Consider the following 15,272-nt stretch of genomic DNA (forward strand, 5'->3'; position numbering starts at 1 on the left):
ACTGGATCGCCCGTGGTGGCCTCTCTCCTGGAGTCTGGCCCTGCCTGGATTTACTTGGGCAGGACTGGCCACACCCCCTGGGCCATCCTACCCGCACCAAGACCCTGTGATCCCAACCCTCCTGCAGGAACAGCCGCCTTCGTGGCTTCCCCGCCCCAGCAGAAGGGGAGGGTTAGCTCGCAGCTTCCTCTGGGGCAGGGGCAGGGGCAGGGGAGGATTTGGCTTCATTAATCCCCTGGGGCCAAGGCCTCCCTCCCGGCAGCAGCCTGGCCCCAGCTCCGACAGCCAGGGCCTCGAGCCCAGGTGCGTGACTGTCACCAAGATAAAAGAGACGTAATTAAATTCCAATCAGCCGAGTGATTTGCTATCATAATGTAATATTTCCCTCCAGCCTCTTAATCCCACAGATCTGTCTCCGTCAGCCTGCCCGTATGGGGGTCCCTGCCTGCCTGGGCTTCAGGCCTTCCTGCCATCCTGGGCCCAGCTGCAGGAGGAGCGGTGGGAGGGGACGTCCACCCAACCTGCCCCTTTCGGCCACACACATCCCTCCCCCAACACTAGGCCACTGAAGGTGATAATGAAGTCATTTTTCTGAGGAATGTTCACCTGGAAGACAGCCGTGTCTGCCGGCCGGCTGATCAGCCCACAAAGGCAGGCCCAGGGGAGAAGTGGAGGGCGGCGGGGGGAGGGGTGGGAAGGAGGGCGGGGCGGGAAGGTGGGGGTGAAGCGCTGCGGGCCCTGAAGGCCTGGTGCTCTGAGCTGCTCCACGTGGGGGTGATTTATATGGGAGCTCCTTGGAGTCGAGGCCCTGCCTCTACCCCAGTCGGATGCAGCAACCAACTGCCATTGCAGCAGGAGCGAGAAAACCTGGGGACCTGGCCTCAGTGAGTAGGGACGCCGGAGTCGGGGTGGAGGGGGCGGCAGTGGCGAGCTCCAGCGAGGCCGCCGAAGACACGTTTTCAGTTCCAGCAGGAGCCACGGCGTGCCCTCGCCTGACCTGGGCACAGCTCTGGGTGCTTTCCAGCAGAACTCATAGGGTCCTCTTGAGGGTCCTGCCAGGTAGGTCTGACAACTGGCTCCACCTTACTAATGTGGAAACTGAGGCACAAGTGACACTGAGCGGCTCCCTGTGGTCTCACCTATCCGAAACTCACCCTGGCATCTCCTGCCATCCCAGGACACACAAGGGACTCTGAAACACTCCAGCCCAAGCCACAGCCTGGTCCTGGGGCCCCGGGAACTTCTCAGGAGACCCAGACGTCTCCTGCGCTCTCCTCTCGCTCATCGTCTCTCCCAGGTGTTTCCTCCCACTGTGGCTACAAGCCCCACAGGTAACTGGGCTCAGGGTACCGGGGTTCACACACAGCCACATCTCCCTAGCTATTCCCTGTCTCCCACCCCGGGGCCACTGTGAGATTGTCCTGGCGCTTCAGTTTCCTCATCTGTGAAATGAGCATCATCATTAAGACCCAGTTCATACGTCGTCCTGAGAATAGAGAGAGGCCTGGGGCACAGCCCTGGTTCGGAGGACGGGCTGGGTGCTTTTATTAGGACTGTGTAAAAGCGAACGTGGAAAAGGACAGTCCAGAGGGTGGCGGAGCTGGGGCGGAACGGGGAACGGGCAGTTTGTTGACATCTTTCTGCTTTTCTGTGGCTTCCACGTTTGCTAAAACGGGTCTGTTGACTTTCGGGGGGAGCCAAGGGCTGTGTGTGGCCGGCTTGGCAGGCAGAGAGGCGGCCTGCGGGCAGCCACAGCGGACGGCACAGCGGCCCCCACCTGGGAGGCGGTGCCCAGGACAGAATGTCTCACTTCCCTGGGGCTGCAGGCAGCCTGGGGGGCGGTCGTTCTGCCAGGCCAAGCCCCAAGTGCAAGCTTCACTGACAGCACTGTTTGGGGGTGGGGGATGGTGCAGGGGCCAAGTGATGCTGAGGAGCAAACAATGAACAGACTCACGTGTTAAGGACGTTGGATTACACATGATTTTTTCATGACTTCTCTTTAGCGATATGACATTCTTAAAACAATAAACAGAAGGTATATCGCAGTGTTTTGGGGGGCCAAGGTAGGAGGATCTGTTGAGGCCAGGAGTTCAAGACCAGTCTGGACAGCACAGTAAGACCTCCCCTGCCCCGCCTACAAAAAAAAAAAAAAAAAAAAGAATTAGCCAGGCATGATGCTGTGTGCCTGTAGTCTCAGCTACTCAGTAGGCGAGGCAGGAGGATGGCTAGAGCCCAGGAGGTCGAGGCTACAGTGAGCTATGATCGTACCACCGCACTCCAGCCTGGGCGACAGAGCTAGACCCTGTCTCTAAAGAAAAATTAAAAATAAATAAATAAATAACATAAAATGAAAACAATGAGGAGGCTGAATTGTCAGTGGTTTGTAATTGGGGTAGACTTCAGAATTTTTTTTTCATAATTTTTTTTTTTTTCTGAAGCAGAGTTTCGCTCTTGTTGCCCAGGCTGGAATGCAGTGGCATGATCTCAGCTCACTGCAAGCTCCACCTCCCGGGTTCAAGGGATACTCCTGCCTCAGGCCTTGGGAGTAGCCAGGATTACAGGCGCCTGCGACCACGCCTGGCTAATTTTTTGTACTTGTAATAGAGACGGGGTTTCATCATGTTGGCCAGGTGGATCTCGAACTCCTGACCTCAGGTTATTTGCCCACCTCAGCCTCCCAAAGTGCAGGGATTACAGGCATGAGCCACCGTGCCCAGCTGACTTCAGAATTTTAAAATATGCATACCTGGGTTCTACCTTGTGAGGGTTCTGAGATGGGTCATGACACTTCACACACATACACGCACATACACCACACACAGACACGCACACACAACACACGCAACACACAGACTCACACACCACACAGGCACATACACACTATACATACCATACACAAAGACACACACACCACACACACACACCATATACACAGACACACACCACACACACAGACACACACTCAGACACACTCCACACACGCAGACACACACACAGACACACACACACCACAAACACACACAGACACACTCCACACATTCACCATACACACAGACACACACACAGGCACACACACACACCACAGACACACACACAGACGCACAGACACACTCCACACACTCACCATGCACACAGACACACACGCAGACACACACACCACAGACACACACAGACACACAGACACACTCCACACACTCACCATACACACAGACACACACACAGACACACACACCACAAACACAGACAGACACACTCCACACACTCACCATACACGCAGACACACACGCAGACACACACACACACACCACAGACACACACACAGACACACACACACCACAAACACACACAGACACACTCCACACACTCACCATACACGCAGACACACACGCAGACACACACACACACCACAGACACACACACAGACACACACACGCCACAAACACAGACACACTCCACACACTCACCATACACGCAGACACACACACAGACACACACACACAACACATGCAACACACACAGACACACACACCACACAGACATACCACACACACAGACACATACACACCATACATACCATACACACAGACACACTCCACACACCCACCATACACGCAGACACACACGCAGACACACACACACACCACAGACACACACAGACACACACACACCACAAACACAGACACACGCCACACACTCACCATACACGCAGACACACACACACCACAAACACACACAGACACACACACAGACACACACACACCACAAACACACACACACTCCACACACTCACCATACACGCAGACACACACGCAGACACACACACACACCACAGACACACACACAGACACACACACACCACAAACACAGACACACTCCACACACTCACCATACACGCAGACACACACACACAACACATGCAACACACACAGACACACACACCACACAGACATACCACACACACAGACACATACACACCATACATACCATACACACAGACACACTCCACACACTCACCATACACGCAGACACACACGCAGACACACACACACACCACAGACACACACACAGACACACACACACCACAAACACAGACACACGCCACACACTCACCATACACGCAGACACACACACCACAAACACACACAGACACACTCCACACACTCACCATACACACACCACACAGACATACCACACACACAGACACACTCCACACACTCACCATACACGCAGACACACACACACCACAAACACACACAGACACACTCCACACACTTACCATACACACAGACACACACACAAACACACACACACACACCACAGACACACACACAGACACACTCCACACACTTACCATACACACAGACACACACAGACACAGGTCCAGTGAGGCTCACAGAGCCCACAGCGGGCAGAGTGTCGGGAAGGTGCGGCTCACCCGGAGGAACAGACAAGGCCCCGAGCCCAGCAGCAGCGTGGGTTCCCACCCCAGGAACACACCTTGAGAAGCACTTGGTGGGGGGTCTTTGCAGGACTCTGAGGTCCATGAAGTTCAAGCGAGGACTCTGTAGTAGGACACACCCACCCCAGGCTGGAGGGTCCTGGGGACATACAGAGGCGAGGGGAGCTTTGCAGGGGACATGTCCATGGCCAGCTCGCTCCTCCAGGAGTTGGCACCTTCCATGGTGGGAGAGCAGCACCTTATCCTGGGGCCCCAGGGAGCCGACCACCCAGGGCTGTGCTTTTGTAGGGGTGGTCCCCAGAGCTCCTGCTCCTGCTTGTGAAAAATGCAGGTTTCCAGGCCCCGCCCCAGACGCACCAGCACAAACACATGGGGACCAAGCACCCCCGCTGATGCCCAGAACCCCCCACAATGCCCTCACGTGGCTGGACAGTGCCCAGAGCCCCCCACAATGCCCTCGCGTGGCTGGGCAGTGCCCAGAGCCCCCCAACAATGCCCTCGCATAGCTGGGCCTCTCCCTGTGGCCCTGGACCTTTTAGGGTGAACACTGACTCCCAGTGTTTGTGGAAAGTGAAGTGAAGGAGACAGGGAGGGTGGGGGGCAACCAGAGAATGAATTTGGGCCCCACTCCTCTAGGGCCTCTTGTGCGCTCTCCAGGCTGGCGGCACCCAGCACACTTGCGTTTCAGCCCCTGGGTTTTCAGCAGAAACTCGGATCTGCGGTGGCAGAGCTCAGCCTCTGCCGCCTGGGTCCAGAGCTGCACTGGAGCTGCTCCCTCTGGTCTCACATGTCCGAAACTCACCCTGGCATCTCCTGCCATCCCAGAACACATGAGGAACTCCGAGGGACTCGGCATGCCAGGAAGGGCCGGGAGCCAGGCTCAGTGGGAGGGCGAGCCCTGGGGGATCGGTCATGTCTTCCACAGTACAGGAGGGGCCGGGCTGCAAGTAGGGAGACCTGGGCTTGCCACGTCCAGTGGAGGGCTGAGATTCCATCACCAAGAAGGCCTGCAACCTACCAGAGCATGGGGTCCAGGTGGGCACTCCCCTCCTGGCAGATGCAGCCTCTCAGGGCACGTGTGGCACTTTCCAAGGCTTCTATGGCACATCCTACCGCCTCTCAGCCTATCCTCTCACCACCCATCCATTGGTCCACCGGTCCATCTGTCCACCCGTCCACCTGTCTGCCCATCCGAGTAGCTCTTGCCAAGCCTGGGGGCGGTGGGAGGCAGAGGCACTGGAGTGGGAGCCATGGGCTTCCCAACATGGCTCCTCACAGTGCTGCCCTGTAGCCCACCATGGAGCTCAGGTCCCCACCCACACAGACCGCCCTGGAGCAGGCGTGATGGGTGACTCACAGGAGGCACCTCCAGATGACCCAGTCAGGGGGCTCACTGCCAGCCCCAGGAAGGAGTTTAGGATGGGAGTGGGGAGAGGCGCAGGCTGGCATGGAGGACCCCTGTGTTTCCTGGGGGACCTGCCTCCTGGGACAGGGAAGCAAGGAGACTGGGGTGAACCCAGGGCAGTGGGCACAAGGACAGGTGGGTATAGACGGGGCTCCCAAGGACAGGGTCTCGGTACTGAGCCTGGCCTCTGCTTAGACTGGCCTGGGTCAAGTCTGGCTGCTCCTACATCCTCTGTGTCATGGCTGAACCTCTCAGAGCCTCAGTGTCCTCGTGTGTGAAATGGGGACACTGGCTCTTGCCTCACTGAACCAATGTGCGTGTAAAGCAATGGGTGCAGAGCTGGGCACACTCACTCGCCAAGGAGGCAGGAGCCCCACGCTCCCAGGACAGGCTCACCCGCAGCAAGAGGCGGAGACCGAGGCCTCCTGGTCGGCCGCCAACTTCTCCTGGGAGGCGTCCCGCCAGCTCCTGGCTGCGTAAGAGAATGAACGTGTCAGGGAAAGTGCCCAAACCCTTGCAAGAGGGAAAGAACGTGAGCGGGAGGGGAAAGAAGCAGCTCGTGCCAAGATGGTTAAAACAACGCTATTCATACAGCAAAGAACTGGAAAGCTCCCAGGTACCCAACAATGGGGCTCAGGGAAGCCAGCGGCCGGGAAGGCAGCTGTACGGGCCCGGTCGGCACACGGCGCTGGGAGGGTTGGCAGCAGAGGCGGGGAGGGGCAGGATGGCGGCACAGGCACGCCAGCCACAGCAACACAGCCGTTCACGCTTAGTGGGCCAGAGGGCAAGGCGGGGGGGTGGGCACACATGGGAACGGTGGCTTGGGGTAGTCTGTGTGCTAGTTCCCAGCTCTGCGGGGAGCCCCCACATCTTGCTGCCCACCTGATGACACAGCAAAGGGGCTTTGGAGTCAGACAGTTGAGGCCTGAACCCAGACCTGTCATTACCAAGGGTGCTATTGCCGGCCAGTGGTTCCACGTTGCAGGGCCTCAGTTTCCCCACCTTCAAATGGGGAAGGCATAGTTCCATTAGGCAGCGAACAAGGGTCCATTAGGCTGGAGCAGGGGCAACCTTCCTCACTGGACAGTGGGGTTGTCAGTGGAGGGGTTCTGGGGACCCTGGGAATGCAGACTGCCTCCCACCTCCAGCTCTTCCAGAATTGGAGCCCCCGTACTGTCCCTACCCTCACATTGAGCCGCCCCTCGACGTGACCTGATCTTCTGAGCCTGTCATGCAACAGCCGCCCACAGACCTCTGGCTTCTGCAGAGGGGAGCTCGGAGGAGCAGAGGGGATGGGCAGGTGTAGGGAGGAGAGTAAGTCTCCCCACCCCAGCCCAGGCCAGAGCTCAGGTGGTGGCGACGCGGCCAGTGGGGAGAACCCAGAGCCTGGGGGTTGGAGAAGAGACTGGAGCCCTCAGTGTCGGTGTGACCAGGGCCGGGGCCGGGAGCTGTGCTTGTGGATCTCTCCGATTCCTGCACTCAGGACCCTGCTGGAGGCAGCCTCAAGGCAGGAGCCCTAGGCAGGGTGAGGGCAGAACCTGCTGGCTCAGGGCGGTCTTGAGCAATCGGGAGGCACTCAGGAGTACGCAGGGAGCCCAGGCCCCAGGCCACGGAGCCGCCTCAGCCAAGCCGCAGCTCCAATGTGGGACTTTCCTTGGATCCTTCGAGATGCCTCTTACCACATCCTTCTGAGACCAACAACTTAGAAAGCCCTTTCTTGGTCATCCCTTTATTGAGTTCACAGCCATCAGCACCATTTTACAAATGTTTTTACAGACAAGAAAACCGAATCTTGGCAGGTTCTCGCAGATGACGGTGGCAGAACCGGTATTCGAACTCAGGTCTTGAGTGAGCCCTTGTCCTCTTTCTGCTGGACCGCACTGCTTCTGCCTCACGGCCTCACAGGGGATGGGGTGGTACCTGCGGCTTCTGTATCTGAGCCCATTCACTGCCCGGCCACCAGATAGATCGCAGCGTCCACCTGCCCTTGTCCCCCGTGTCCCCCACCCCCGGGGACCATGCCATGCCAGCTCTTCCCTTCCTCCTCTGGGAGGACGGCACTGGGCCCAGGCTCTGCCGGACCTGGGGGGCGGCTCCACCGGAACCCGCAAGAAGAGCTGAGCACGTACAAGCCATTTTCTCGGATGAGTTATAATTTTCCTTCATTTCCCCTTCAAAACACACTAATTAAACGGACATTGTTGAGGCGGTCAATTGAAATGCAAAAAAGCATCCTCTTTCTAAAGAACATCCCATTTCTTTGGAGGCAATTGTGTGCATTGTGTAAACTGGGCAGGGACACGGCGCACACACACGTGGACACGTGCACACACGAGCAGACACGTGCACACGCACACACACATGCACGACTGCGTATGTGCATCCATAAGCACAAATGTGCATGCGTGTGCGCGTCCACACACATGAGCCCAGCGGAGACACTCAGTCTCACCTGAGCGTGCTTTCGTGCCCAGCACCAGGACTGTTCCGATGTCAGCCACGGTAATCAGGGCACTGATAGACTCAGGGAGTTCTTTTCTCCCGCAGCTGCCGGGACACTGTCTCAGGAGCATCCGGTGGAGGCTCTGTCCTGCCATTCCAGGGGTCTCCTCCCTGGCCGGTCACTCTCACAGGGCATTGTCTCTTCTGTGCCCCCATCTCCGTCCTCACGTCTGCCCCCACAGAGGTTTCTGGACCCAGCCTGGAGATGGGGAAGGCAGGTAGCCTTGACAGACCTGGCCAGACCCAGACCCCTGTCTTAGGGCAGAGAGGATGGCTCCAGCTTGGAGCCCAAACACCGGGGAGGCAGCTGGGACTTGCAGGTCACCAAGGGCTGGCCTGGGGAACCACCCTCCTTTTGAAGTGCAACCCTTTATTTTTTTCATCAAGATACGGAAAATACACAGGGAAGTGTACAGAGAATAAGTAAATTGTCACAAAGCCATGGTCTGTGTCAGCACCACCGGGCAAGGGGCAGGCACTCCCGCCCCCTGCAAGGCCCGAAGCGTCCCCGGGCCCATCCCAGTCACACCCGCACACCCCTCTCCTGACTCCCAATATGTGAGGTGGCCTTTGCCTGTGTCCAGCTTGAAACAAACAAGCTAATTTCTTATTTGGTGTCTAGCTTCCTTCACCCAGCTCTGTGTGAGGCCCCGTGCTGTGTGCAGGTGGCCACATGCTCGTGTGTCTGGCTGGCCCACGGTGGAGGGACACCTCGGACCCTCCGTGCCCCTCCCTTGCTCCTGCCGCCCAAAGATCCTACCAGCCCTGCCCTTGCCAGGGCCAGGTACCTTGATGTCGGTGGAGGGCCAGGGGCCTCTGTGGGGAGGAGAGGGGCCTGCAGGGCCCCTGAGAGTCCACTGCCCTGAGGCCACCGTACGACCAGAGGTCCCCCAGGACGTGGGTCATGGGACTGTCCTTCTGCAACCCACCCCCAGTCGTTGGAACCCTTGGGCCATGGCTGCCCCTGTGACCGCTGATGGTGGCAAAGTGCAGCTTGGCCTAAAGACATCCTGATTCCATTTATTTGTCACTTGCGTCTGGATCTTAGTGGGGACAGATCTTCTAGGTTGTGTCTGTACCTTGGGAGAAAGGAGGGCTCAGACGCATTGGCTGGGGGCACAGGGAGCTGGCGGGGAGCAGAGACCCTGAGGATAAACATACAGGAGCAGCCCCCTGGGCCTGCATGAGCCCCAGAACACCGGGGTCTGGCAGAGTCCCTCCAAAGGAGACCACTCCCCACTCCTGGGGGCTGCTGGGGCCCAAGCTGTCCTCTCAGCAATGCTCTGTGGTGACCAGTGATTCACCCACAATGAGGGACTCCTGCTATGTCCTGGGCACGGGCTCCTGTCACCATGAAGGCAGGGCATGGGTGTCTGCTGAGACACAAGACGGATGTGCAGGGTGTGGGGGCTGCTGCCAGGGAAGGCTTCCAGGAGGAGGTGACCAGCCAAGCTCAGGTGAAGGAGCAGGGCCAGGGAGGACGCCTGGCAGAGGAAGAGTAGCCACAAAGGCTAGGAGGCGAGGGGAGCCCGGGAGCTCCAGGAGCCAAGAGCTCAGCCTGGCCGGAGCTGGGTTGAGTATGTGAGGGCGTGGGGGGAATAGGAGTGTGAATGTGTGAATCAGTGTGTGTGTGTGTGGATCTGAGTGTGTGAGAGTGGGTGAGGGAGTGTGTGAATGGGCCTGCGTGTGAATCCGTGTAAGGGATGAGGATGTGGGCGTGTGTGAATGAGCATGTGTGTGAGTGTGTGTGTGTGAGTTTGTGTGTGGTGTGAGTTGGCGAGGATGTGGCAGTGTGAATGAGCATGTCAGTGTGTGAGTGTGTGTGTGATACAAGTGGGTGAGGATGTGGCAGTGTGTGAATGAATGTGTGTGAGTGTGAGTGTGTGAGTATGAGTGTGTGAGTGTGTGAGATGTGAGTGGGCAAGGATGTGGGAGTGTGTGAATGAGTATTGTGAGTTGTGAGTGTGTGAGTGTGTAAGTGGGTGAGTGTGAGTGGGTGAGGATGTGGCAGTGTGTGAATGAGCGTGTGTGTGAGTGTGAGTGTGTGAGTGTGTGTGGTGTCAGTGGGTGAGGATGTGGCAGCGTGTGAATGAGCGTGTGTGTGAGTGTGTGAGTGTGAGTGTGTGAGTGTGTGATGTGAGTGGGTGAAGATGTGGCAGTGTATGAATGAGCAGGTGTGTGAGTGTGTGTGTGTGATGTGAGTGGGTGAGGATGTGGCAGTGTGTGAATGAGGTGTGTAAGTGTGTGAGTGTGTGACGTGAGTGGGTGAGGATGGGGCAGTGTGTGAATGAGCATGTGTGAGTGTGTGATGTGAGTGGGTGAGGATGTGGCAGTGTGTGAATGAGCATGTGTGAGTGTGTGGCTATGCATGTGTGTCAGTGTGTAAGCGAGGTCTGATGTGCAAGTTGCAGGTCACAGAGCCTTGTGGACCACAGTAAGATGCCAGGCGCCAGGACTGGATCCTGCGGTGCTAGGGAGCCACAGAGTGTGGTAGGGTGAGATTGACACTGTCAGCAGGTCCCTAGGTGCTGGTGGAGGCTGGACTGGAGGCAGGCCGCAGCCGAGGTCCAGCTGGGGGCCACCACGGTGTTGAAGGACAAAGTGAAGCCATCCTGGTCGGGGCAATAGGAGAGGCATTTGGCAAATACATGTATCTGGTCCTGGTGTCTGCCCAGAAACCTTCAAATCCAGAGACTGATTTTGAAGGTTTGTCCAAAGGCCTGGTGAGCTCCGCAGGCTTCTACCTGGAAGGGGGAATTGCAGGTTGAGCGACAGCTGAGGGGCGGGACTGCCTGAGCTTGACTCTCAGTCCGCCATTTGAGAACTGGGTGACCTTGGCGGAGTGACTTGGCCTCTCTGAGCCTGTTTCTCCACTGGTGGCATTGGATGATGATAATAGTACCCATGTGTATTAGTCAGTTTTTGCTGCATAACAAAACACCCCAAAACTAAGTGGCTTACGACAGCAAATGGTGGTTTCCTTGCTTGTAGGCCTGTGGGTGGGCAGTGGCCCTGGCAGGCTCAGCTGTGCTCGGCTGGACCCGCCCCGGGCCGCAGGTTGGGTTCAGGTCTGCTCCCTGTATTTCCTCATTCTCCTTGGACCAGTGGCTCCGTGGAACATGCTCAGCCGGGACAGCTCAACAGGGCGTAGAAGAGTGAGATGCTGCAGAATCGTGCACCGGTCGGCCTCACCACTCACCTGACTGGCTGTCCCTGAGCCCAGGCTAGGCCCAAACCCAGGCCCAACACGGCTGGGCGGGGAAGTTCCTCACCCGCAGTGGGAGGCAGGGAGTGACCTATTAGAAGAGTGAGGACCTGGGCACCGTACCCAAGGCCCTGCCTTCATCATGAGGCACTGGGGAGCAGTGAGTGAAGCTCAGGACACATGAGCCGTCACTGCTCAGTAAAGGAGCAAGCCAAGTCCCCTGCCCTGCCCTGCCACAGCCAAGGACCAAGCCTGATCTCCTAAGAGCCTTGGGAGCTGCAAGGGGTCAGGATGTCGTCTAGGGGTCCCCTGCCACCTGCCCCCGCTGGACCTTTGTGCAGAAGCCTCTGAGACTCCACCGTGCCTGGAGGAGACCCTGTACTCAGCCTGCCTCTGCACCCACTGGCCACTCAACACCAAGGAAACCAGGTTGGCACCTGGCACTAGTACATCTCTACCATCTGGAGTCCATGTGGCCCCCTAGTGCCACCTGCCCCATCCAGGCACGCAGTTGCCTCTGGCTCCAGGGGCCTGGCATTGAACACAGCTTGACCCAGGGAGAAGCCTGCCCCTGACTCCACCCTGGGGTCTGCCCAGCAACCTCTCTCACCAGTGAGCCCCAAGTGCTCCAGACCTGGCCACCAGGTATCCACGTTGTCCACGTTGGAGGTTGGGCTGGGGAGACAGCCCGGGAAGCCTCTAGGGCAAGGGAGGGGTGGGAAGTGCCAAAGTGATTGGCATTGAATTGTCTGATGAATGAACAAGGAGAGCAGACAGGGGCACGGTGACTGCGTAGGAAAGCCCAGCAGAGGCTTACAAAGCCCAGTAAGTCTGGCTCCATCTCACTCTGCTGCAGAAGCCCTGCCTCTTGCCTCCATGCCAGAGGTCGTCTGGCTTTGCTTCCATGCCTCTGGAGATGGGTGTCTCACTTCCACTGAGGCGGCCGTTAGAAAGTTCTTCCTTATTTGACCTGAGCAGTGCCGCAAAGTCCCACTTCTGCTCCCATAGGGCAGATCTTCAGTCAGCCAAGGCACAACCAGAGTGTGCATGTATTGAGCACCAGCTGAATGCAGCATAACAGCATGGGCACCATTTCCCCACTGGGAAGTCAGAGCCCTGCCCTGTTCTGGCCAGGATTGCCACCGCCCGCTCACCCCGTCTCCTACAGGCCCCCAGCCACAGCACCCCGAGCCCAAGGCGTTCAGAGATCTGGACACCAGTAGCTGCCTGCGCCTCCTCAGCCCCAGCAGAGAGAGACTCAGAGAGAGAGAAGGGGAATGGGGAGGAAGGGAAAGAGGAGAGAGAGAAAGGGGAGGGAGGGACAGAGAAGAGAGAGAAAGGGGAGGGAGGGAGGGACAGAGGGAGTACTTGCGCCACCAAGCCATTGTTGTCCTTCTTAGCACCACTTAGCCCAACTGTTAAAAAGATTCAAGGCAATTAGACTCAGGGGAAGCCATAAATCTCAATGGCCATCAGCCTAAGTTTTCTTCCCGCCTTGAAATAGCAGCGATAATGTCACTGGTTGTGGGCCCCAGACTCCCAGAGGGCTTTCTGATAAAAAGCCACTTCTTCAAAACATCAAACCCAAGTTCCTCTCTTCTTTCAAGTAGCCCGAGGGTCAGGTTTCCCAAGAGGGGATGGGAGGGGACGAGGCCCGAGTCTGGGGCCAGCAGGGGTGGACTGCGAGGGAGGGCCTCCTCGGGCATCCACTGGGCAGTGGGGCCTTCGGACCATGAGGTCAACGCCGAGGCCGCGGGTTCCAAGGTTACCTTGTGGCCTTGAATCTGACATGAGACCTCTGAGAGATACTGCTGTAACCTCTGCTTGGTTACTAGTGGCGAGAGGCTCACTTCCTCCCACAGCCAGTGGGCACCTCCTGGGGTGACTCTTCTGAAGGAAAATGCTTCAGATACCCGTTTCCAATCTGCCTTCCAAAATACCAGCGGGGTCCCAGCGCCATCCTCGGTGAGACTGGGAGTGGGCATCGTGAGCCCTGGAAGCTTGGGCCCCCGGGGGATGGAGCAGGGACCCTCGGCAGCAGGGTGGGTGGGGAGGGAAGGCCCTCGCCCTGCACTATTTATTTCATCCTGGATGTGCTTATTCTTAGATATGAAGGGGCGTAAGGAAAGCTGCCCTGAGATGTGGGGGGCTGGGAATGCCCTGAGGTTCCCCCGCCGCCCCCAGTCTGGCTCACTCACTCCAATCAGGGTTCTCTTTAGCCCTGGGGACGCGGGGATCTTCTCCTGTCCCTCCACCCCCAAGGCACCTCCCTCTCTCAGTCCGGTCTGCTGGTCACTGCACTGATGAGGCAGCCCCTCCCCTCCCCATCTTTTCTGCCTCCACCTCACAGGGAGGAGATTGAGAGCTTGAAGCTGCAGAGCCTGGATTCAAACCCTGAAGTTGTGGCTACCATGCTGGGCAGTGGACCGAGGCTGCCCTGCAGGGTTTGGGGTCAGGGCAGGGCCGGAAGGGAGGACCTCAGGTGTCTGCTTCTGTCTGTCCCCATCCGGCCACAGGAGTGAGAGCTGAGCCATAGTTAGACGCCTCCTGGGTGCCCGGCCCTGGGTCCTGCTTTTCAGGCCTGACCTCACTGACTCCACTCTTACTGGTTGGGGGGTGGGGGAATCTATGCTGTCCCCATTCTACAGAGGGGGACACTGCACGGCGCCCTCTTCAGGGAACCTCCCCGACTTGTCCCACAAGCTGGAAGTGGGGCTACACCTCGAAACCCGGGCTCCTCCCCTGCGTGGAGGGAGGGATGGGACTCCGCTCACGGTTCATCAGGTCGCTGATGAGCTAGTATTCTTGCCGTTTTCCCCCTGCCAGACGGGGAGCTCCCTGAAGGCAGACGCTGAGCAGAATAGGAGCTCTCTCCTCCCCTCAAACCCTGTGTACCCTCTTTCTTCCTCAGAAGACCCCTCCATAAAATGGGGGTTACTGTGAAGATCCAGTGTGGAAATGCAGGAGAACGCTGGCCATCCTCATTTCCTGCAACCCCCTCTAATTCCTCTGTGCATGGCTGCACTGGGCGCCCAGAGCTCTCCATAGCTCAGTCCCAAACACGCAAACAGCAAACTGCTATGTCTCCTCAGAGGCCACCAGGCCACCTTCCCCGTGTCTCCTGCTCGGTGCTGGCTTGGAGCAGGCTTGGCTTACCTTCATGATGAGTGAGTTTGCTCCTCACTAGCACAGAGCCAGGTCCAGACCCCAGCCACCCCATTCAACCCAGGACCCTGCAAAAAGAAGCCAGTGGTGTCTAGAATGAGGGTGCCAAGGCAGCCCCTGAGGGACGGAGAAGCCAGTCTGCCATGCCCCCTGCGGAGGGGCCTGGTCTTCCTCAACTTCCAGAGTCCCTCGTGGTCCTTCAAGGAGTCTCAGGCTGTTGTCATGAGAGGCTGCAGCAGCCAGAAACAAGCATAGCTGCTCTCTGACCTGGAAACCTCCTTCGCCCAGGCCCTTACACCCGCCGCTCCTCCTCCCCTCAGGCACAGTCAGAAATTAACAGGCACAGAGAGGTTAAGCCACCTGCCCAGAGTCACACAGCAAGAATGAAGCCAAGGTAGGATTTGAACCCAGATCCGCCTGGGTCCTGAGTCTGGATTTGTGGCTCACACAGGACAACCTTCCTCTAAGGAAGTCGAGAAAGCTTAGGGAGCCCTCATTTCACAGATGGAGAGAACGAGGTCCTACAGGGACTTGTC

At 57.8% G+C, this 15,272-nt stretch overlaps 1 long non-coding RNA gene across 1 annotated transcript; it reads left to right on the forward strand.

The window, feature by feature from the left end:
- The first annotated feature begins 6,314 nt into the window (after positions 1-6,314).
- Positions 6,315-8,078, forward strand: LOC141408713 (uncharacterized). Its single transcript, XR_012425013.1, has 2 exons — positions 6,315-6,480; positions 7,641-8,078. It is a non-coding gene; the product is annotated as an uncharacterized lncRNA (long non-coding RNA).
- The last annotated feature ends 7,194 nt before the right edge of the window (positions 8,079-15,272 follow it).

Source organism: Macaca fascicularis, chromosome 15 (assembly GCF_037993035.2).
Source record: "Macaca fascicularis isolate 582-1 chromosome 15, T2T-MFA8v1.1".
NCBI lineage: Eukaryota > Metazoa > Chordata > Mammalia > Primates > Cercopithecidae > Macaca > Macaca fascicularis.